At 44.1% G+C, this 22,430-nt stretch overlaps 1 pseudogene across 1 annotated transcript; it reads right to left on the bottom strand.

Annotated features, from left to right (window-relative positions):
- Window positions 1-6,216: 6,216 nt before the first annotated feature.
- LOC308347266 (olfactory receptor 10H2-like) lies at window positions 6,217-7,143 on the bottom strand (annotated as a pseudogene). The gene has a single exon. The product of its transcript is annotated as an olfactory receptor 10H2-like (transcript).
- Window positions 7,144-22,430: the final 15,287 nt, after the last annotated feature.

Genomic DNA, 22,430 nt, shown 5'->3' with positions numbered 1-22,430 from the left:
ATTCAGTCCCTATTTCTCCTCCAACTCCCATAACCCCCAGCCTTACGAAACTATTTTTTTCTGAAATTATGGTTTAAATTCTTAATTGAAATATAGTTGCTAAACAATGTTACCTTAGTGTCAATTATACAACATAGTGATTTGACAGCACACAATGCTATTAGAATACATTTTGAAATATTAGAATACATATTGCATACATTCCAATGCTGGACCTTTCATCTCCGAGACTTGCTCATTCCACTTTGCTTGTTCTGAACATTCATATAAATGGAATTACATTAGGTCGTCTTTTTGACTGAGTTCTCTCACTTAGTACAATGTGTTCAAGGTTCCTTCATGTCGTAGATGTATGAGACCTTCATTCTTTTTTATTGCCAAATACTATTCTATTGTATGGACATACAGTATTTCTTTTCTTTTTAATTTAAATTTTAGTTAACATACAGTGAAATATTCATTTCTGGAGTAGAATTCAGTGGTTCTTCTCTTCCATACAACACCCAGTGCTCATCACAAGGGCCCTCCTTAATATTCCTCATCTACCTAGCCCATCCCTCACCCACGTCCCCCCATCAGCCCTCAGTTTGTTCTCCATCATTAAGAGTCTCTTATGGCTTGTTTCCCTCTCTCCTTGTTCTCCTCTTCCCATACTTCCAAGTGTTTTTTTTTTTTATCTAAAATTCCCTATATGAGTGAAATCGTATGGTATTTGTCTTTCTCTGACTTATTTCTCTTAGCGTAATACCCTCTAGCTCCATCTATGTTGTTGCAAATGGCAAGATTTCATATTTCTGATGACTGAGTAATATTCTTGTGTGTATATACATACCACATCCGCCCTATCCAGTCATCACTCAGAGGACATTGGGGCTCTCTGAGTAGTTCTGCTATTGCTTATAATGGGGTTTCTATATTTCATCTGTCTCTTTATCACTTGTTGAACTTATCAGTATTCCTACTCTTGGTTATTTTGAATAATGCCACTAGGAAAGCTTGTGTACCCTTTTTTCTTGAATATCTGGTTTCATACCACTTGTGTATGCTAAGGAGTAGATTTTTGGATCCAATGGCAGCTCTATGTTTAATTTTTTCATTATTTTTTATTATGTTATGTTAGTCATCATACAGTATGTCATTAGTTTTTGCACAATACCCAGTTTACGTATAATACTCAGTGCTCCATGCAATACGTGCCCTCCTTAAATTGTTTACGTATAATACCCAGTGCTCTCCTTAAAACCATCACTGGCCAACACATCCCTAGAGCCCACTCCCCTCTAAAATCCTCGGTTTTTTCTCAGAGTCCACAGTCTCTCATGGTTCGTCTCCCCCTCCGATCCCCCCTTCATTTTCCCCTTCCTTCTCCTAATGTCCTCCATGCTATTCGTTATGTTCCACAAGTCAATGAAACTATATAATAATTGACTTTGTCTGCTTGACTTATTTCACTCAGCATAATCTCCTCCAGTCCCATTTATGTTGATGCAAATGTTGGATACTCATCATTTTGATGATTGAGTAATATTTCATTGTATATATGAACCACATCTTCTTTATCCATTAGTCTGTTGAAGAGTATCTTGGTTCTCTCTACATTTTGGCTATTGTGGATATTGGTGTTATGAACATTGGGGTACATGTGGCCCTTCTTTTCACTACATCTGTACATTTGGGGTAAATACCCAGTAGTGCAATTGCTGGGTCCTAGGGTAGCTCTATTTTTAATTTTTTGAGGAACCTCCACATTGTTTTCCAGAGTGGCTGTACCACCTTGCATTCCCACCCACAGTGCAAGAGGGTTCCCCTTTCTCCACAATTTCTCCAACATTTGTTGTTTCTTGCCTTGTTGATTTTGCTGTTCTACCTGGTGGAAGGCGATATCTCAGGGTGTGTGTGTGTGTTTTAAGATTTTATTTATTTCTTTGATGTATATAGAGAGATCACAAGCAGGCAGAGAGGCAGGCAGAGAGATAGGGGGAAGCAGGTTCCCCACTGAGCAGAGAGCCTGATGCAGGGCTTGATCTCAGGACCCTGAGATCATGACCTGAGCCGAAGGCAGAGGCTTAACCCACTGAGCCACCCAGGTGCCCCTCTCAGTGTGGTTTGATTTGAGTTTCCCTGATGGCTAATGATGATGAACACTTTTTCATGTGTCTGTTAGCCATTTGCACGTCTTCACTGGAGAAGTGTCTGTTCATGGCTTCTGCCCATTTTTTAACTTGATTATCTATTTTTTGGATGTTGAGTTTGAGGAGTTCTTTATAGATCTTGGATACCAACCCTTTATCTGTAGTGTCATTGCAAATATCTTCTCCCATTCTGTGGGTTGCCTCTTTGTTTTGTTGACTATTTCCCTTGCTGTGCAGAAGCTTTTTATCTTGATGAAGTCCTAAGAGTTCATTTTTTATTTTGTTTCTCTTGCTTTTGAAGTCGAAAGAAGCTGCTGTGACCAAGGTTGAAGAGTTACTTTGTATGTTCTCCTCTAGGATTTTGATGGATTCTTGTCTCACATTGAGGTCGTTCATCCATTTTGAGTTTATCTTTGTGTATGGTGTAAGAGAATGGTCGAGTTTCATACTTCTGTATGTAGCTGTCCAATTTTCCCAGCACCATTTATTGAAGGGACTGCCTTTTTTCCATTGGATATTTTCCCCGCTTTGTCAAAGATAATTTGGCCATAGAGTTGAGGGTCCATATCTGAGCTCTCTGCTCTGTTCCATTGGTCTATGTGTCTGTTTTTGTGCCAGCACCATGCTGTCTGGTGATGACAGCTTTGTAATGGAGCTTGAAATCAGGCAACCTGATGCCCTCAGCTTTGTTTTTCTTTTTCAACATTTCCTTGGAGACTCAGGGTCTTTTCTGGTTCCATACAAGTTTTAGGATTGTTTGATCCAGCACTTTGCAAACTGCCAATGGTATTTTGACCGGGATGGCATTGGAAGTATAGATTACTCTGGCAACATAGGCATTTTGATGATATATATTCTTCGAGTCCATTAGCATGGAATTTTTTCCCATCTTTTTATGTCCACTTTCAAGTGAGATCCAGTAGAGAGGCATTCACCAGATGGATTCAGCTCAATGAGGTCATGACAATGACACATTACTAAAGGTTTCATAGGCAAATAAGGAAGAAACCTTACAACTGATGTCACATGGAAACTCCTCCTAAAATGACTTTTAACACCTGTACTCTCTGCATCTCCTTCTTCACCAGGCTCTGAGCCATCAGCTCTCTCTTTCCCTAAAGACATCATCATTATGAGCAAGAAGATTTTCACCTCTCTCACACTGTTCCCTTCCCCACACAGCAGAGTCTGCAGCCCTATCAGGTGCAGCCACCACTTCTTTCCTTTTCTTGCCTGGATACCTCTCTCTGTTCCACTGCTAACTTATGGAAATCTCTCTCCCACTCCCTTCCATCCATTTTCATACCAAATGTTCCACTTAGAAATAAGTCTCTACTTATGATTTCAAAGGCATTGGGAAATTATAAATAATAAGCCATTTTTTGTTGGAACAAATTGCCTTTTTACCCCCTCTTTACAGGTTTTTAGGAATAAAAAGACCCTATGTTAAAAGTGTTGAATGTAGTATGATACCCAACATGTAGTGTATACTCATAGGGTGACTATTATTAGTTTTTACCATCGCCATACCAGCAGCACAAGAGCCAGAGATAATATTCCTGTTTGCTAATTGAGCATGAATAATGTATATGCCCACACATGTGTGTGGTGACTCCCTTTTCCTCACAGTATTATATAATCACAGGCTGAGGGCATCAATGCCAGTTCACCCAGGGTCATTTTCAAGGAGAATGCAACCATACTGAATCAGTCAAATCCTAGATTCAGCCCCTACATCATGCTATATACAAAATTAATTCAAAATGGATGAAAGGCCTGCATGTAAGAGCTAAAACTATAATGTTCTTAGAGGACAACATAGCTGTGCCATCTCCATGATCTTGGATTAACCAATCATTTCTTAGACATGACACCAAAACCATAAGCAATGAAGGAAACAAATACATAATTTGGATGTCGTCAGAATTAAAATGTTTTGTGCTGTGAAGATTAACAACAAGAGAGTGAGCAGACGACTTATAGAATGTGAGACAATACTTGAAACTCACATATCTGATAGGGGGCTTATAACTAGAAACTATAATGAATTATTACAATTTAACAAAAGGACAAACAAGCCAATTTTAAAGATAGGTGACATATCTCAGTAGCATTTCTCCAAGAACACACAGAAATGGCCTACAAGCATGTGATGAGATGCACAACATCGTTACTTATCAGAGAAATGCAAATCAAAACCAACATGAGATACCACTTCTCAGATAGCTATAACCAGCAGGACAGGTAATAACAAATGCTGGCAAATATGTGGAGAAATTTGAATCCTACTACATTGCTGGGGGAAATATAGATGTGTGCAGCCACTTTGGGCAACAGTCTGGAACTTTCTTTAAAAAATTAAACATAGGATTACCATTGGATCCCAAAAATCCACTCCTTAGTATACATTCAGCAGTATGAAACCATATATTCAAGAAAAAAAGGGTACACAAATGTTCCTAGTGGTATTACTCAAAAAAGCAAAAAGTAGAAATACTGAGAAGTTCAACAAGTGATAAAGAGACAGGTGAAATATCATGAACAATAGCCAAACCATGCAGAGAACCCCAATGTCTATTGAGTAATGAATTGATAAGGAAGATGTGGTGTGTATAAACACACAGGAATATTACTCAGTCATCAGAAATATGAAATCTTGCCATTTGCAACAACATGGATGGAGCTAGAGGGTATTACGCTAAGCAAAATAAGTCAGAGAAAGACAAATACCATATGATTTCACTCATATAGGGAATTTTAGATTAAAAAAAAAAACATGAAAGTATAGGAGTGGGGGTGAGGGAGGGAAGGAGAGGGAAACAAGCCATAAGAGACTCTTAATGATGGAGAACAAACTGAGGGCTGATGGGGGGAGGTGGGTGAGGGATGGGCTAGGTGGGTGAGGAATATTAAGGAGGGCCCCTGTGATGAGCACTGGGTGTTGTATGGAAGAGAAGAACCACTGAATTCGACTCCAGAAATGAATATTTCACTGTATGCTAACTAACTAAAGTTTATATTAAAGAAAAGAAAGAAAGGAAATACCATATATCCGTACAATAGAATTGTTTTTGGCAATAAAAAGGAATGAAGGTCTCATACACCTACAACATGAAGGAACCTTGAACACATTGTACTAAGTGAAAGAACTCAGTCAAAAAGATCACCTAATGTAATTCCATTTGTATGACTGTTCAGAACAGGCAAAGTGGAATGAGTAAGTCACAGGGATGAAAGGTACAGCGTAGGGAATGTAGACAATGGCATTCTAATAGCATTGTGTGGTATCAAATCACTGTGTTGTACAATTGAAACTAATGTAACTTAGCATAATTCAGAGAAAGACAATTATGATTTCACTTATATGTGGAAGATAAGGAATAGCATGGAGGACATTAGCAGAAAGAAGAGAAGAATGAAGGGAAAGAAATCAGAGGGAGAGGTGAACCATGGGACACTATGGACACCAGGAAATTGAGGGTTTCTGAGAAGACAGCGGTAGGGCCATGGGTTAGCCAAGTGATGGGTATTAAAGAAGGCATGTTTTGCAATGAGCACTGGGTGTTATATGCAAATAATCAATAATGGAACGCTGCATCAAAAAAAAGAAAAAGAAACTAAGGTAACATTGTGTGGCAACTATACTTCAATTAAAAAATTTTTAAACAATGTTTTCTGAATAAGTGGTTTCCTAGAGCTAGGGGTTATAGTAATTTGCTGAGAATTGGAAACTGAATATGTAGGAAACCCTTTTGGGGTGACAAAAGTGTTTCAGATTGATGGTAGTGATGATCACATAACTCTGAATAAACTAAAGATCAACTGAATTGTTTACTTTAAATGGGTGAATTATACAGCATGTGGATTATATCTTAAGAAAACTGATTACAAATAAAACTAATATCCAAGATACAAAACAACGGAGGAAAAAGAAGAAAGGATCCAATTATTGAGCACCTGCTATGTCTTGCGTGTTGTTACACATTTTACCAATCATACTAGGCAGTCACTGTTAACCCCATTGTACAGATGGGGATATGTTCATCCTTCTACCTTCTTCTAACACCACCTTCACACTGTCCATTTAGGTTCTGGAGGAATAGAGTTTGCTGAGAAAAGTCTTCCTCATGGCAGTCTTCAGCTCTTTGTTCCTGAGACTGAAGATGATGGGACTGAGGAAGGGCGTGAGGACCGTGTAAGTGATGCCCATCAGGGTGTTGCTTTCCTGGGAGTGCAGTTTCTTGGGCTTAAGGTAGATGACAGAGGCAAAGCCATAGTGCACAATGACCACAATAAGGTGGGAAGCACAGGTGGAGAAGGCTTTGTGCCTGCCCTCAGCAGAGGGGATCGTCAAGATGGCAGCTACAATTAAGGTGTAGGAGAGCAGGATGAGGAGAAAGCAGCCCAACAATACAGTGATGCACATCAGCCCCACACACAGGGCCACTATTGGTACATCAGTTCCACAGGCCAGCTTCAAGAGAGGGGGCACACGACATCCAAAATGCTGGATTTTGTTGGGTCCACAGAAGGTGAGATGGAAGATTGCTGTGGTCACCACCAAACCTTGGAACAAGCCACCAGCCCAAGACTAGGCCACCAGGCAGGTGTAGCCATGGGGGCTCATGAGTACGTTGCAGTGCAAGGGGTGGCACATGGTCACTTAGCAGTCATAGCCCATGACTGTGAGCAGGAAGGAGTGAGTGAAGCCACATGTGAAGAAGAAGAACATCTGGCTGGCACAGGTTGCAAAGGCAATGGTACTGCGGGAGGAGAGAAGGTCGACCAGCAGGTGCCGGGTGAAGGTCAAGGTGTACAGGCTCTCAGAGATGGACAGTGCACACAGGAAGAGGTACGTGAGCATGTGCAGGTTGCGCTTGCTCCAGACAGTGGCCACGATGAGCAGGTTCCCCAGCAATGTGAACAGGTACATGAGCAGAAATAGCAGGAAGAAGATGGGCAGGAGATGAGGTGGGAAGGTGGAGAAGCCCACGAGGATGAATTCAGACATAGTGGCAGCCAACCCTGGGTGGGGATAGAGTGAAGGCAGCCTGGTGGGCAGGAGCTCTGAGTCCAAGCTGAGCCTGGCCCAAGAGGATTTCCAGGGACGGGGGAAAGGAGACTTCACTCTGCAGAACATGAGCAGTCCCTCTGCCACCTGATGCTCATAATGACTGTCAGAGCACCTGGGAGATGCATGGGGTTCATGGAAGATCATGAGCCTCAAGTGCATAGGTCAGGCCCTGGAGCATAGTAAGAATGCTGTAAAAAAATAATACTGATAATAATAACTACAACTATTGTTATTACTATTATTGTCTACATGCACAACCACCTGGCTTTCCTGCTTTGGAGCATGCTGGCCACTCCATGCTTCTCTCCAACTCTGTGATTCAAAATCTGTCCTGAACTGTAAGTGCAAACTACTCCCTAATTGCTATCGTCAGCTGGAGGGCACCTCTCCTGTGTGGCATGGAGAGGATGTAGGCTCTGTTTAATTGTCAGCAGTGCCCCTTACTGGCTCCCTGGGAACATGGAATAGTATTCCTTATTCCACAGGGCTGTAGAAGCACTAAGGTGAGGTGTGCACATTCAGCTCTTAGGTACTATCGTTGTTGTGTGGTCCTACTTGTGTGAGTCCCCCACAAGGATGTGGCACTGACCAGCATCACCAGATCACATTCTCCCACCCCTGCTGGGCACTCTATCTCTGGTCAGGTACCAATGCAATTCACTGACCCTCCTTCCATCTTCTCAAGCCCTACCCACTCTCCTGTCCCCAGTCAGCAGCTTCATGGAGCAACCAAGGCTCACAGCTGTGGGTTCTCTCATATCCTTCTCCAAGAGGCAACAGACTCACATCTGCCCCAGCTCCCTGTGACGACAGCTCTCCTTCCAAGCATCTGCTCCATCCAGGGTTACTTCTCTGTCTTTCTGTCTCTCTGTCTTCCTCTCTCTGCCACCAACAGATGTGATGCAAAAATGCAACACCTTTTTAACAATGCAGGATTTATCAATCGATAACTGGATAAACAAAAAGTGGTATATCCATATGACGGAGTACCTTTGAGGCATAAAAAAGCATGGAGTACAGACACACATTACAACATGCTGAGACAATATGCTGAGTGAAAGAAGCCAGCTACAAAGACCACATATTTTATGAGTTCATTTATTTTACGTATGCAGAATAGGTAAATGCATCAAGACAGAAAGCAGCTTAGCGGTTACCAGGGAACAGGAGGAGAGTGGAATGGGGAGTGAACTTTTAACGGGTTGTAGATTTCCTTCAGGGGTGGGGAAATGTTTTGGGCCTAAATAGAGGTGTTGGTGGACCAACACTGGGAATGTCTAAATGGCACTCAGTTGTGCTGAAGGTGGAGAAATTGGAACTCTGTGTATTGTTGGTGGGATAGCACAGTCGGGCAACAGCTTTGGAAAACAGTATGATTGGTTTTCCATTCATAAATTAAAAATTAGAAATAGAGCAACCTATGCTTCAGGCATCCCACTTCTGGATGTATATGCAAAAGTGGCATAAGCAGGGGGAGGAGTCAAGATGGTGGAAGAGTAGCAGGCTGAGATGACATCAGGTAGCAGGAGATCAGCTAGATAGTTTATCAAACCATTTGGAACACCTACAAGTCCAACAGGAGAGGAGCAGAAGAGAAGAAGAGCAGCATTTCTAGAAACAGAAAATCGATCACTTTCTGAAAGGTAGGACCTGCGGAGAATTGAATCCAAAGCGATGGGAAGATAGACTGTGGGGGGAGGGGCCGGATCAGGGCAAGTGGTGGAGCATCAGAGCACAAAATCAGAACTTTTAAAAGTCAGCTCCACCGAGAAACATTGCTCGGAGGCTAAGCCAGTGTGGAGCCCACATGGGGACAGTGTGGTCTCAGGTACTGTGAGGTCACAGAAGGATTGGTGGTGTCTGAGTGTCACAGAGCTCGCAGGTATTAGAGGGGGAAGCTTGCTGCAGAGACGGAGCTCAGGAGTGAGCTCTCAACTCAGGGTTACCTTAAACTGTGATCCATGGCACAGTCAGACCACGGCTCTTTGAGCAGGGACCCTTCATGATCTGGTGAGACCCGCCCTGGAAGAGCACAGGGTTCTGCTGGGTTTGGAGATTCCAGGCGGGGTTGTGTGCCAGAGACAGAGACGCTCGGTCACAGGCTGGGTGAGCTGGGAGCGCCACCGGAGGCCATGAGATGGGAGTGATTTAGCACTATTCTCTGAGGGTGCACTGAAGAGTGGGGCCCTGAGCTCTCAGCTTCTCCATGCCAGATATTGGGAGCCCACCATTTTCATTCCTATCCTCCACAACTCTATGGAAAGAAAGTGTTCAGGGATCAAAAGCTTCTGAAAGCCATCCCAAGCAGAGCACTTAGCCTGGCCATGGCAAGGGCGGTGCAATTCCACCTCAGGCAAAGACATTTGATAATCACTACCACAGGCCCCTCCCACAGAAGATCAGCAAGAAATCCAGCCAAGACCAAGTTCACTTATCAAGGAGAACAGCGGAATTCTAGAGGAGGAGAAAGCAAAGCAGGAATTCATGGCTTTCTCCCCATGATTCTTTAGTCTTGCAAAGTTAACTAATTTTTTTAATTTTATTTTTTTCTTATTCTAATTTTTTTAACTTTTACTCTTTCCTCTTTTAACATTTTTTAAACTAGTTTATCTTAATATCTTTCATAAAAAAATCTTTTTCAACGTTTATTATTATAGTCATATTTTATCCTTCATTGTAGCTAGCTTTATTTTTTGAATACACATAGGGTTTTTTCTTCTAAAAATATTTGGAATACAATGTCTTCTAATAGATCAAAATATACCCTAAATCTAGCACAGGGCTTTGTTCTAGTCTCCAGCCTGAGCAAAGTCTATCCACTTCCTTTTCCTTTCTTTTCCCAACCAATTTATCAACTCCTTTTTTAAGATTTCTTTTTTAATTTTCATCTTTACAGTCATATTCCATCCCTTCATTGTGTTTACCCTTATTTTGTGTGTATGTGTGTGTATATATATATATATTTTTTCTTTCTTTAAAATTTTGGGAGGTGGTTTCTTCTAAGAGACCAAAATTCTCCCAAAATTAAGTTGGTGGCTCTGTTCTAATCACCAGTCTAATATATATATTTTCTTTTATCTTTTTTTTCTTCTTTTTCTTTTTCTTTATTTTTTTTTCTGAACTTCTTTTTACCCCCTTTCTTCCCCCCATGATTTGGGGTCTCTCCTGATTTGGTTAAAGCACATTTTCCTGGGGTCTTTGCCAACCTTTTAGTATTTTATTTGCTCCTTCATTTATTCTTATCTGGATAAAATGACAAGGTGGGGAAACTCACCACAAAAAAGGGACAAGAAGCAGTACCAAAGGCTAGGGACCTAACCAATACGGACATTGTTAATATATCAGATCTAGAGTTCAGAATGATGATTCTCAAGGTGCTACCTGGGCTCAAAAAAGGCCTGGAAGATATTAGAGAAACAGTGTCTGGAGAAATAAAAGCCTTTTCTGGAGAAATAAAAGGACTAAAATCTAACCAAGCTGAAATCAAAAAAGCTATCAATGAGGTGCAATCAAAAATGGAGGTTCTGGGGCACATGGGTGGCTCAGTGGGTTAAAGCCTCTGCCTTCGGCTCAGGTCATGATCTCAGGGTCCTGGGATTGAGCCGCGCATCAGGCTCTCTGCTCAGCAGGGAGCCTGCTTCCTCCTCTCTCTCTCTCTCTGCCTGCCTCTCTGCCTACTTGTGATATCTCTCTCTCTGTCAAATAAATAAATAAAATCTTTAAAAATAATGGAGGTTCTTACTGCCAGGATAAATGAGGCAGAAGAGAGAATTAGTGATATAGAAGACCAAATGACAGAGAATAAAGAAGCTGAGCAAAAGAGAGACAAAGATCTACTGGACCATGAGGGGAGAATTCGAGAGATAAGTGATACCATAAGATGAAACAACATTAGAAGAATTGGGATTCCAGAAGAAGAAGAAAGAGAGATGGGAGCAGAAGGTATAGTGGAGCAAATTATTGTAGAGAATTTCACTAATATGGCAAGGGAACAAGCATCAAAATCCAGGAGGCGTAGAGAATCCCTGTCAAAATCAATAAGAATAGGTCCACACCCCGTCATCTAATAGTAAAACTTACAAGTCTTAGTGACAAAGAGAAAATCCTGAAAGCTGCCCAGGACAAGAAGTCTGTAACATACAATGGTAAAAATATTAGATTGGCAGCAGACTTATCCACAGAGACCTGGTAGTCCAGAAAGAACTGGCATGGTATATTCAGAGCACTAAACAAGAAAAACATGCAGCCAAGAATAATATATCCAGCTAGGCTATCATTGAAAATAGAAGGAGAGATAAAAAGCTTCCAGGACAAACAAAAACTGAAAGAATTTGTAAACACCAAATCAGCTCTCCAGGAAATATTGAAATCCTCTAAGCAAAGAGAGGGCCTAAAAGTAATAGACCAGAAATGAACAGAGACAATATACAGTAATAGTCACCTCACCTTACAGGCAATACAATGGCAGTAAATTCATATCTCTCAATAGTTACCCTGAATGTAAATGGGTTAAATGCCCCAATCAAAAGTCACAGGGTATCAGAATGGATAAGAAAAAGTGGCATAAGCAGGATCTGAAAGACATATTTACACACTCCTAGCCAGAGCAGCACTAGCTACAAGAGCCCTGAGATGGAAACAGCCCCATTGTTCATTGGTGGATGGATGGATAAACAAGGTGTGATACATCTGTACAATGGAATATCATTCAGCCTTGAAAGGGAGGAAATCTTGTCTCATGCTATAATACCAATGAAGCTTTACACTATGTGGAATCAGCCAGTCCCCAGAAAGGAGAAATCCTGTATGATCCCGCCTATCCGAGGTACCTAAAGCAGTCAAATTCATAGAAACAAAGTAGAATGGAGGTTGCCAAGGGCTACAGAGAGTGGGAAATGGGGAGTTTTGTTTAATGGGTGTAGAGTTTCTGTTTTGCAAGGTGAACTGAGTTCTGCAGATCGATTACAACAACGTGAATACACTTAACACCACTGAACTGCATACTTAACAATGGTTGAGGTCATAAATTTTCTGTTGTGTGTTTTTTACACAACAAAGTAGGAACACATGCTGCGTCATAAATGAACCTTGAAAACATTCTGCTATATGAAAAAAAGGCAGGCATGAAAGGTTGTCTGAAGAAAGGGTCGTCTGATTCCATTAACATGAAATACCTAAGATAGGCAAATTCGTAGACACAAAAAGTAGATTAGGGGTTGGGGGAAGCTGGAACCTGGGCACGGGGGAATGGGGAAGTGACTACTAATGAAGGCAGTGTTTCCTTTTGGGTGATGAAATTATTTGACAGCTAGAAAGGGGTGGTGGTTGCACAATGTCGTGAATGTGCCAAATGCCAATGATTTGTACAATTCAAAAGGTTAATTCTATATTAAGTGAATTTTGCCTCATTTTTTCTTTTAGAAAGCAAAACGTGCCTTCCTTGGTGCTCCTTTACTTCTGGGTTGTCTCTCCCTTGATTCACGGCCCAGCCTGTCCCCAGAGAGACAGAGAGTGAGTGTCTAAGGTCAGAGGGGAGATGAGGGAGGAAGAACCCACCACCTGCCCTTAAGCCTTCCTGTCCTTCTAGGGCAGCCACTGAGCCTCTTCCCAGGTGTGTGTGAGAACAGAAGGAGAAGCACCTCAGAACAGCTCTTCTCAGGGGTGGGCGGCTGCCTGTCTCACAGACTGGGATCTGGGTGCTCCCTGTGTCTCACAAACACCTCCATGTGGGTGGTGCCCCACACCTCCACATACCTGCATTCCACTTGCCACTCATCCCTACAGGCACAGCTGCCTTAAAATCTAACACCAAATAAGCACCCAGCAGGCCCACAGGCACCTGAGCCCTGCTGTCAGCCCTGCACACTCACACAGATGTGAAGACTGGGAGCAGGGTGGACCCACACAACCACGAGTTACCCCACAAGCACACCTGCAGGTGCACACAGACCTACACTCTCACAGTAGGACACAGCACAAGCGGGAAGATGGTGACTAACGCTGGTGTCCCTGACACACAACCTTCCCGCTAAGATCTGCGGTGACAGCCAGGAAGCATACAGGGCACTCATGGACTGGTGCACACACAGCCCAGCCCGCATGCACGATTCTGGATTAGAAGTCTGCCCCCAGGTACTATTTGCTTCAGACTTCGTTGGGCCGGGTTCTGGGTCCCAAGATCCACCCCAACATTCGTATTACCCACAGTCGTGCCCTGTATCTCACACTTACATCAACTCCTCCTGAAAAGGCACCCAGGGGCACACACTCACCTCTGTTGTTGGCGGCGGGTTGCGGTCTGGGGGCGTCTCAGAGGAAGCCCTGGGTCCCCTCACTGGCACTCAACACCAAGAGCTCAGAAGTAAGGTGGGCGTGGCAGGAGGCTGCACCTGCACTTTATCTAGCTGTACTCCAGTGGCATTCCAAAGGCTTCCCAGGGGTAGGCGGGCTGCTGACTCAGGTTGTGGGCGGAACCAACATCATAGCTCCAGTGAGGGGCTGGGGGAAAGGACAGGACTCCAGAGACTTCCAGAATCTTTCCTGAGATTCCTAGAGCTGTACATGGAGGAGCCTCCAAACTTTCCCTGTGGCCTCCCAGCTGAGCTGTGCAGAGGATGGTTAAGTCTGGAGATGGAGGTGACAAGACAAAGGAAGAAATACAAAAGGAAGCTGGCATCCCTCCCCTACTCTCTGAGCATACTCCTTTGTTCTTATGCATGCTGGACTCGGCACACTCTGTTCTCAATGTTCAGGATCCATCCATACCCTACAGACAGGCACCCTGGGCTATCCTAGAGAGGACAGCAGAGGTTCTTTGAGCTTTGGTGGAGAAACCCTGGGTCCCTGGCCCTGGGACTGGTCCAAAAGAGAACTGATGTCTGGCCTTTGCAGAAGCAGAGGTGTTGACCAGAAGTGGGATCTCTAAGACATGGCCCTGCTCTGGGCCCAGGCTGCTCCAGGCTAGGTCTGAGGGAGTGGGGAGGCAGTGCCACACCATCACAGTTACCAGCAGCCAGACTTGCCTTGCGCTTGGGCCACAATGCAGCTCAGTGTCCACTCACCTGCCACTGCCCATGTTCTCACATCCAGGCCCCCTGCCTGGTATGAACACATCTCACCTAGAAGACAGCACCTGCCCTTGCATTAGTTTCCTGGGCCTGAGGGGACAAATTACCACAGACCAGGGTGCTCTAAACTCCAGAAATGTGCTCTCTCACAGTTCTGGGAGACAGGGGTCAGCAGGGTTGTTCCTTCTGCAGGCTCTGAGGCAGGATCGCCCTGTGCTTCTCTCCTGGCTTCTGGTGGCTGCCAGCAGACTTGGCTGCATCATTTCAATCTCTACCTGTGTTCACATGAACTTGTCCTTGTGTCTGTATGTCTTCTCCTCTCCTTAGAAGGACACTAGTCATTAGACACCAGCATTTAGGGGCCCAGCACGCAGCATGATTTCATCTCGAGATCCTTCTCTAATTACATGGGTAAAGACCCTATTTCAAACAAGGTCACATTCTGAGGTTCCAAGTGGGCATGCATTTCTGCACGACACTATGTTAACACATTGCAGCATCCCTTCTGATTCAATTCTCTGCTTCAGGTCTGACCTCTACAACTGCCTCCTGCACAGCATCAGAGGGATCCTGCTGAACAAACCACATTCCATCTTCCCCCCTGTTTGGAACCAGCCATGGCTCCCTAGTCCCAGATACTTCACTGCAGCCAACAGTCTGGTCCTTGTTGGCCTCTCCAGTTTCCTCTCTCAACTCTCTCTCTATCTTCCAGAACAGCACCCCCACTTTGTATCTGTAGGCTAAAATGAGATGGGAGCATTTTCAGTTTCTTGAGTGTACCAGACTCTCTCATCCCCACATCCTACTGCATCCCTCATGCCCCACTCCCATCTGCTTCAATCAACCAGTATCACTTCACATGCCATCCTCTCCGGGAAGCCTATCCTGCGTCCTTGCACCACTGACTTGACCAGGGGCCTGTCTGACTCCTAGCTTGCCCTGAAGTCCCCCATCACAAGGTGCTGTTATCACTGGTTACGGGTCTGCGTCTCTCACTAGACTTTGACAGACCTCATCTCATTGGGAGCATCCTGTGTTCCCTGCACCCAGAATGCTAAAAATTAAATGGAACAATACATACACAATAAAAATGCATTAAAGAAAACAGTGAAGGAAGCACATGCACAGTGTTGTGAGACCATACAGCACCTGTGGGAAGGGAGGGAGGTGGCATCTGAGCTGAATTCTGAAGGATGAACAGTCCCTGGCACACGGAGTCAGGGAGGGAATGGCTGGCAAAGGAACTATTTTTTTTTTTTGTTTAGTTTTTTTTTTTTTAATTTTTTTTTCAGCGTAGCAGAATTCATTGTTTTTGCACCACACCCAGTGCTCCATGCAATCCGTGCCCTCCCTAATACCCACCACCTGGTTCCCCCAACCTCCCACCCCCCACCCCTTCAAAACCCTCATGTTGTTTTTCGGAGTCCATAGTCTCTCATGGTTCACCTCCCCTTCCAATTTCCCTCAACTCCCTTCTCCTCTCCATCTAGCCTTGTCCTCCATATTATGTGTTATGCTCCACAAATAAGTGAAACCATATGATACTTGACTCTCTCTGCTTGACTTATTTCACTCAGCATAATCTCTTCCAGTCCCGTCCATGTTGCTACAAAAGTTGGGTATTCGTCCTTTCTGATGGAGGCATAATACTCCATAGTGTATATGGACCACATCTTCCTTATCCATTCGTCCGTTGAAGGGCATCTTGGTTCTTTCCACAGTCTGGCAACCGTGGCCATTGCTGCTATAAACATTGGGGTACAGATGGCCCTTCTTTTCACTCAATCTGTATCTTTGGGGTAAATACCCAGGAGTGCAATTGCAGGCTCATAGGGAAGCTCTATTTTTAACTTCTTGAGGAATCTCCACACTGTTCTCCAAAGTGGCTGCACCAGTTTGCATTCCCACCAACAGTGGAAGAGGGTTCCCCTTTCTCCACATCCTCTCCAACACATGTTGTTTCCTGTCTTGCTAATTTTGGCCATTCTAACTGGTGTAAGGTGGTATCTCAATGTGGTTTTGATTTGAATCTCCCTGATGGCTAGTGATGATGAACATTTTTTCATGTGTCTGATAGCCATTTGTATGTCTTCATTGGAGAAGTGTCTGTTCATATCTTCTGCCCATTTTTTGATATGATTATCTGTTTTGTGTGTGTTGAGTTTGAGAAGTTCTTTATAGATCCTGGATATCAACCTTTTGTCTATACTGTCATTTGCAAATATCTTCTCCCATTTTGTGGGTGGCCTCTTTGTTTTGTTGACTGTTTCCTTTGCTGTGCAGAAGCTTTTGATCTTGATGAAGTCCCAAAAGTTCATTTTCGCTTTTGTTTCCTTTGCCTTTGGAGACATATCTTGAAAGAAGTTGCTGTGGCTGATATCAAAGAGGTTACTGCCTATGTTCTCCTCTAGGATTCTGATGGATTCCTGTCTCATGTTGAGGTCTTTTATCCATTTCGAGTTTATCATTGTGTACGGTGTAAGAGAATGGTCGAGTTTCATTCTTCTACATATAGCTGTCCAATTTTCCCAGCACCATTTATTGAAGAGACCTTTTTCCACTGTATATTTTTTCCTGCTTTGTCAAAGATTATTTGACCATAGAGTTGAGGGTCCATGTCTGGGCTCTCTACTCTGTTTCACTGGTCTATGTCTGTTTTTATGCTGGTACCATGCTGTCTTGGTGATCACAGCTTTGTAGTAGAGCTTGAAATCAGGTAATGTGATGCCGCCAGTTTTATTTTTGTTTTTCAACATTTCCTTAGCAATTCAGGGTCTCTTCTGACTCCATACAAATTTTAGGATTATTTGCTCCAGCTCGCAAAGGAACTATCTTAAGAAAAGACATGGAGAAATGGCCAGAGTTGGATCAGGGGATTCTGGGAAGTCAGATGGGGTCAAAATATGAAGGGACTTTAGGCACCTTGGATCCACCCTTGTAGGGTCCAGGAGAGAGTGGGTTGGAAGGACGTGTCAGCCTGGATTAAGGGTCCCATCAACACTCTCCTCTAAACTCTAGCCCTCTGGCACAACAGAAGATCCAGAATGTGGGGGCAATCTGGGGCATTTCCTGCCACTACTCAAGTCTGGAAAAGACATCACAGAAACAGATGTTCAAGCAAGAAGTGAATTCAGGACTAAGGGGAAAGATTTTTGTTGTTGCTTCTGGATGCCCAGAGAGGTCAGGATATAAGGCTAAGGTCACAGAAGGGGGTCAAGAGGAAGCCAGGTGATGGAGTGGAGCCCAAGGTTTCAGCTCAGCTGGGTCTTGCAGCCCTGCCTGGAGGGGGCGCTGTGACCCTGGACAAGTGGCTTGGCCTCTGGGCCTCAGGTTCTCTTTTATGAAATGGGGCTGAATGATAAGGAGAGGAGACACAATGTGTATAAAGAGCCTTGCACACAGTAGGTGTGCGGTCTATCCCCCTCAGCACCCATTTCAACCTTTTTCTTTCCCTTTTTTTCCTTTTTTTTTTTTTTAAGATTTTATTTACTTATTTGACACTGAGAGAGGGATCACAAGTAGGTGGAGAAGCAGGCAGATAGAGAGGGGGAAGCAGGCTCCCCTCCGAGCAGAGAGCCTAATGCGGGGCTCAATCCCAGGACTTTGAGATCACCACCCAAACTGAAAGCAGAGGCTTAACCCACTGAGGCACCCAGGTGCCCCTCAACCTTTCTCTTGAACTGTGGGCACCATGCTTTCATTTTCCTCACAGGTCTTTCTTGTGCACCTAGAGTGTGTGGCCACTAGAGATAGAATGACCAATAACGAAAGTCCCTTTGAAGCACAGCCTTGTAGCTTTGCTCAACTGTTCTGTCAGGCAGGATTCAGGCATTTCTGGGTCTTTATACTGGATCTGGCCCAGGGGGTGACCAAGAAATATTGTCCTAGTCGTTTCCTACCCTAGACATTCATCAAACCCCGCTGGGTGCCGGAATCTATACTCACAGCTGCAGACGGAGAGATGGGTCAGACCCAGCCCAACCCAAGAGTAATGTCCTGCACCTACTTCTCTACACAACCCTGCACTCCTGAATGTGGGGGCAGGTTCCTGTGAGTCTTCCATGTGACTCCAGGCTCATGGACATGGCAGGACTCAATAAGTGTCAGTGGATTTCCTTTTCAGATCTTTTTACCTCCATGGGATTCAGGGAAGTCACTGGGCCTGTAGCGTCCTGAGAGTCTACTGCACCTTCATGACATTTATCTCCAAGGATATGAATGATTTCAGCATTTGCCTGTCTCTCCCCACTTGACCAGTCACTCTAAGTGTTAGAAATTAGGTCCAGTCACTTTCCATCTCTAGCACAAACTAGAACACCATGAATGGTGTTCATATTCAACTACAGACTGGACAGTTAAGTCAACTGAAAAACTCTTCAAATCCTTGGTCATTGTCTTGCTTAAGAAGTCCCTGTTCATTTTGCTAGGTGGCTGTGTGTTGGCACATGGAGGAAGGAAGCGTCATGTTTGATCTGCTCCTTGATAGCTGGGTAAAGTCGGAACAGGACACAATAGCTGGTTAGTTTGATAAGCATGACTGGCCTCAGTACCCAAACACTGTGGGCCAGATAACTCTTATCTCTGGCTCAGAGGACATCCAGCAAATATCCAATAGTTGTGCATGCAATGCCTGAGCCCTTCTCTGGGGAGCCCACAGTGACCAGGACTGACATGCCTGCTCCTGTGCACATGACAGTAGAGGGGAGATGGTGGATGATAGATTACTGAATTTAGAGAAGAATATGAGATGAGTGAGGAAGGGAAGGTGGTGGGGACTATGAAAGCAGGGAAGATTGCAGGGGTTTACGGCGAAGGAGGCATTTCAGCTGAGACTTTCTCCTCTATGGGTAGAGTGTGAGGAAAGGGTGCATCAGGCAGAGAGAACAGCATGTTCTGGGGGTGTGAGGTGGGAAGACGATTGTCCATTTCAGGAATGGAAGAAAGCCAAAGTGACAGAGGGCTTGGACAGGAGAGGAGGAGTGAGTGGCTCAAGATGGTTTAAAGCCAAACAGGGATCCAAACAAGAGGACCCTAGACCATAACCCTAACTGCCATGGGATGGAACTCATCTACAGGAAATACTGGCTAGGATACACACAAGAGGGTAGATGGGTTCCTGGGATGGCAGTCACATAGTCACTCCTGAAAAGTCAATTTCAGATAAATTAGGGATGAACCATTTGTATTTCAGAATGATTTTACCACTCACATACTTCCTGGAGTGTTGTAATGAGAGATGAGTTTGTTTTCTCAGCAGTTTTATTGACCACCTATTAGGTACCCAGCTATGGGCACACAATATTAAGCTACTTCAGACTGGTCCTACCCTCTCAGGGCTGTTAGTCTGTGGGGAAGGATGGAAGGTGTTGTCAGGCAATGCAGTGACCATTACCGTGGAAGTAGAAGCCTCAGCTGCTCTCAGAGCTCTGGAGACCTTTGTCCCTGTCTGTGTCCAGCAGCATGCAGTGTTCACAATGGCCACTTGGCACCACATGGCTTGTGGGCAACGGTTCTGCCATGGTGCATGTTGTATAACTTGACCTCTTTGAGCTCCAGGAAACTGATGCATGAGCCAAAAAAACAGTCACCTCCATTTCCCACCTACGTTTCTGGGTGCTAATGAAACACTATGTCTGAGCTTGAAATTAAGATGGGAAAACTCTTTGGGGATCATTCCTCTGGGCCGAACTTACCTAGCCTTGAGGTGTGTTTTGAAACTCATCTTCCTGCGGGTCTGTGGCCAATCCTTAGGGACTCTTTAAATTCCACGAAGGAAGTGGAGATGGGGAATTGTGTGCCAACTTTTAATGAGTTCCCAGCTGTCACTTGAAATCCTGTGACTTGTTCAGTAATGACCATGGTCTTGGCTTCTAAGGATTGGTATGCCAGCTGGACTTGGCAGGCTGTGCACGGAAGTGGTCCCGTTGTGCTCTTTCATGCCATTGACTGACTCCTGATGAGCCTAACTCAGTTCACCTCTGTGTCCTCCAGGAAGGGAGCCCAGGGGCCATGGCAGATGGGCTCTGAGCACATGGGGGCAGGGCTGGAGGTGGTGGATTCAGACAATTCTCCTAATCTCCTGCTACCCCAAGACATCACCTCCACTGAATTCTCTGGGGGCTTTTTGTTTACTTCTTTAAACAAAGACTAGCTAGCCACCAGTGTGAACTGTTCAGCTCTCCTTAGGTTCTTTAACACAGATTGATAGGCAAAGAGAAACTTGCATGTAGTAGCTTGGGTGGTTCTGTGTCTCAGGGCACTGACTCACATCAGACAGACTCAGGTGGAAATCCTGGCGAGCCACTTCCTGGTTGTGGGACCCTGGACTGGATCTCTCTGATTCTCTGTCTGAAAACGGGGACAGCAATAGTAATAGCACCTGCCTAATGTATAAGCTGTCTGGTACTTAGCAAATGTTCAGGAAGTGCTCGGTACTGTTATTTCATCACTGAGCAGAGCTCTGTAGCAGCCTGGGTCCAGTGAATAGAATCAGCTCAGCGTCTACCTACCTTACCCTATGCCTTTGAACTCCTCCATCCATTCATCCATCAAACACTATTGAGTGATTTCTGTGTTCCAGGCCCCTGAAATTTAAACACAGGGCAAGGAAGATGAGGTTCCTTCTCATTTTTACCTTCACATGAGGAGGGACTCATTTATAAAAATATGAGTAAGTATGATTCACACAGAGAAATGCTAATTTTAGGGAAATGGATTTGTGGTTTCAGTTCTAGGGCCTGATGTAACAGCAAAGCAAACATTAAGTGGATATTATATCAGAGTCAGTGTGGGTTGTGAAGAAATCATTTTCCTGGATTTGGACCCTTCCCCAGTGAGGATCAGGTCACCTGGTTGTTTGTTCAAACTTACCATTGTGAGCATGCTATGAAGGCACATACACATGTTGTATCTTTCCATAATGTCAGCTTTATTCAGTTTTAAAGCCAGATTAACCTAATTGTAAAGTAGACTCGGGATTCCAAATTCACTGACATTTTACTACATTGTTTTCACTTGGCTTCATAGATGTCACACAAAGCAAAGCACAAGACAAAGTCATACAACAAGCAAGATAGAGCAAGGGGTAAGAAGTTAACAAGCCAAATACAAAGTCAGTCTGTGAGCATGCCGTTGGGAGGAGACCTTGGTCTGAAAGGATCAGCTCTCTGCACTGCTGCTTATGGTCAAGCAGTGGGGGATCTCTGTTGAGTTCAGTGATCAATCGGGCAGACCTCTTGCAGGAATTGTCTTTTTTTGATGTGGTCAGAGGTGAAAAGGGCAGCGTTTGGAAAGTCTGACAGTTTGATGCAAAAATGCTCCTTTTTAAAAATATTTTTTTATTTTTTTATTAACATATAATATATTATTAGCCCCAGGGGTACAGGTCTGTGAATCGCCAGGTTTACACACTTCACAGCAATCACCATAGCACATACCATCCCCAATGTCCATAACCCCACCACGCTCTCCCTACCCCACTCCCGCTGGCAACCCTCGGTTTGTTTTGTGAGATCAAGAGTCTCTTATGTTTTGACTCCCTCCTGATCCCATCTTGTTTCATTTATTCTTTTCCTACCCCCCAAACCCCCCACATTTCATCTCAACTTCCTCATATCAGGGAGATCATATGATAATTGTCTTTCTTTGATTGACTTATTTCGCTAAGCATAATACCCTCTAGTTCCATCCCGTGTCGCAAATGGCAAGATTTCATTTCTTTTGATGGCTTCATGGTATTCCATTGTATAATATATACCACTTCTTCTTTATCCATTCATCTATTGATGGACGTCTAGGTTCTTTCCATAGTTTGGCTATTGTGGACATTGCTGCTATAACCATTGGGGTGCATGTGCCCCTTCAGATCACTACATTTGTATCTTTAGGGTAAATACCCAGTCGTGCAGTTGCTGGTTCGTAGGGTATCTCTATTTACAACTTTTTGAGGAACCTCCATGCTGTTTTCCAGAGTGGTTGCACCAGCTTGCATTCCCGCCAACACTGTAGGGGGGTTCGCCTTTCTCCGCATCTTTGCCAGCATATGTCATTCCCTGATTTGTTAATTTTAGCCATTCTGACTGGTGTGAGGTGGTATCTCATTGTGCTTTTGATTTGTATTTCCCTGATGCCGAGTGATGTGGAGCATGTATCTGTTGG

This window comes from Martes martes, assembly GCF_963455335.1.
Source record: "Martes martes genome assembly, chromosome: 1".
In the NCBI taxonomy this organism is placed as follows: Eukaryota; Metazoa; Chordata; class Mammalia; order Carnivora; family Mustelidae; genus Martes; species Martes martes.
Note: the sequence above shows the minus strand (reverse complement) of the source record. Positions and strands in the feature narration are given on the sequence as shown.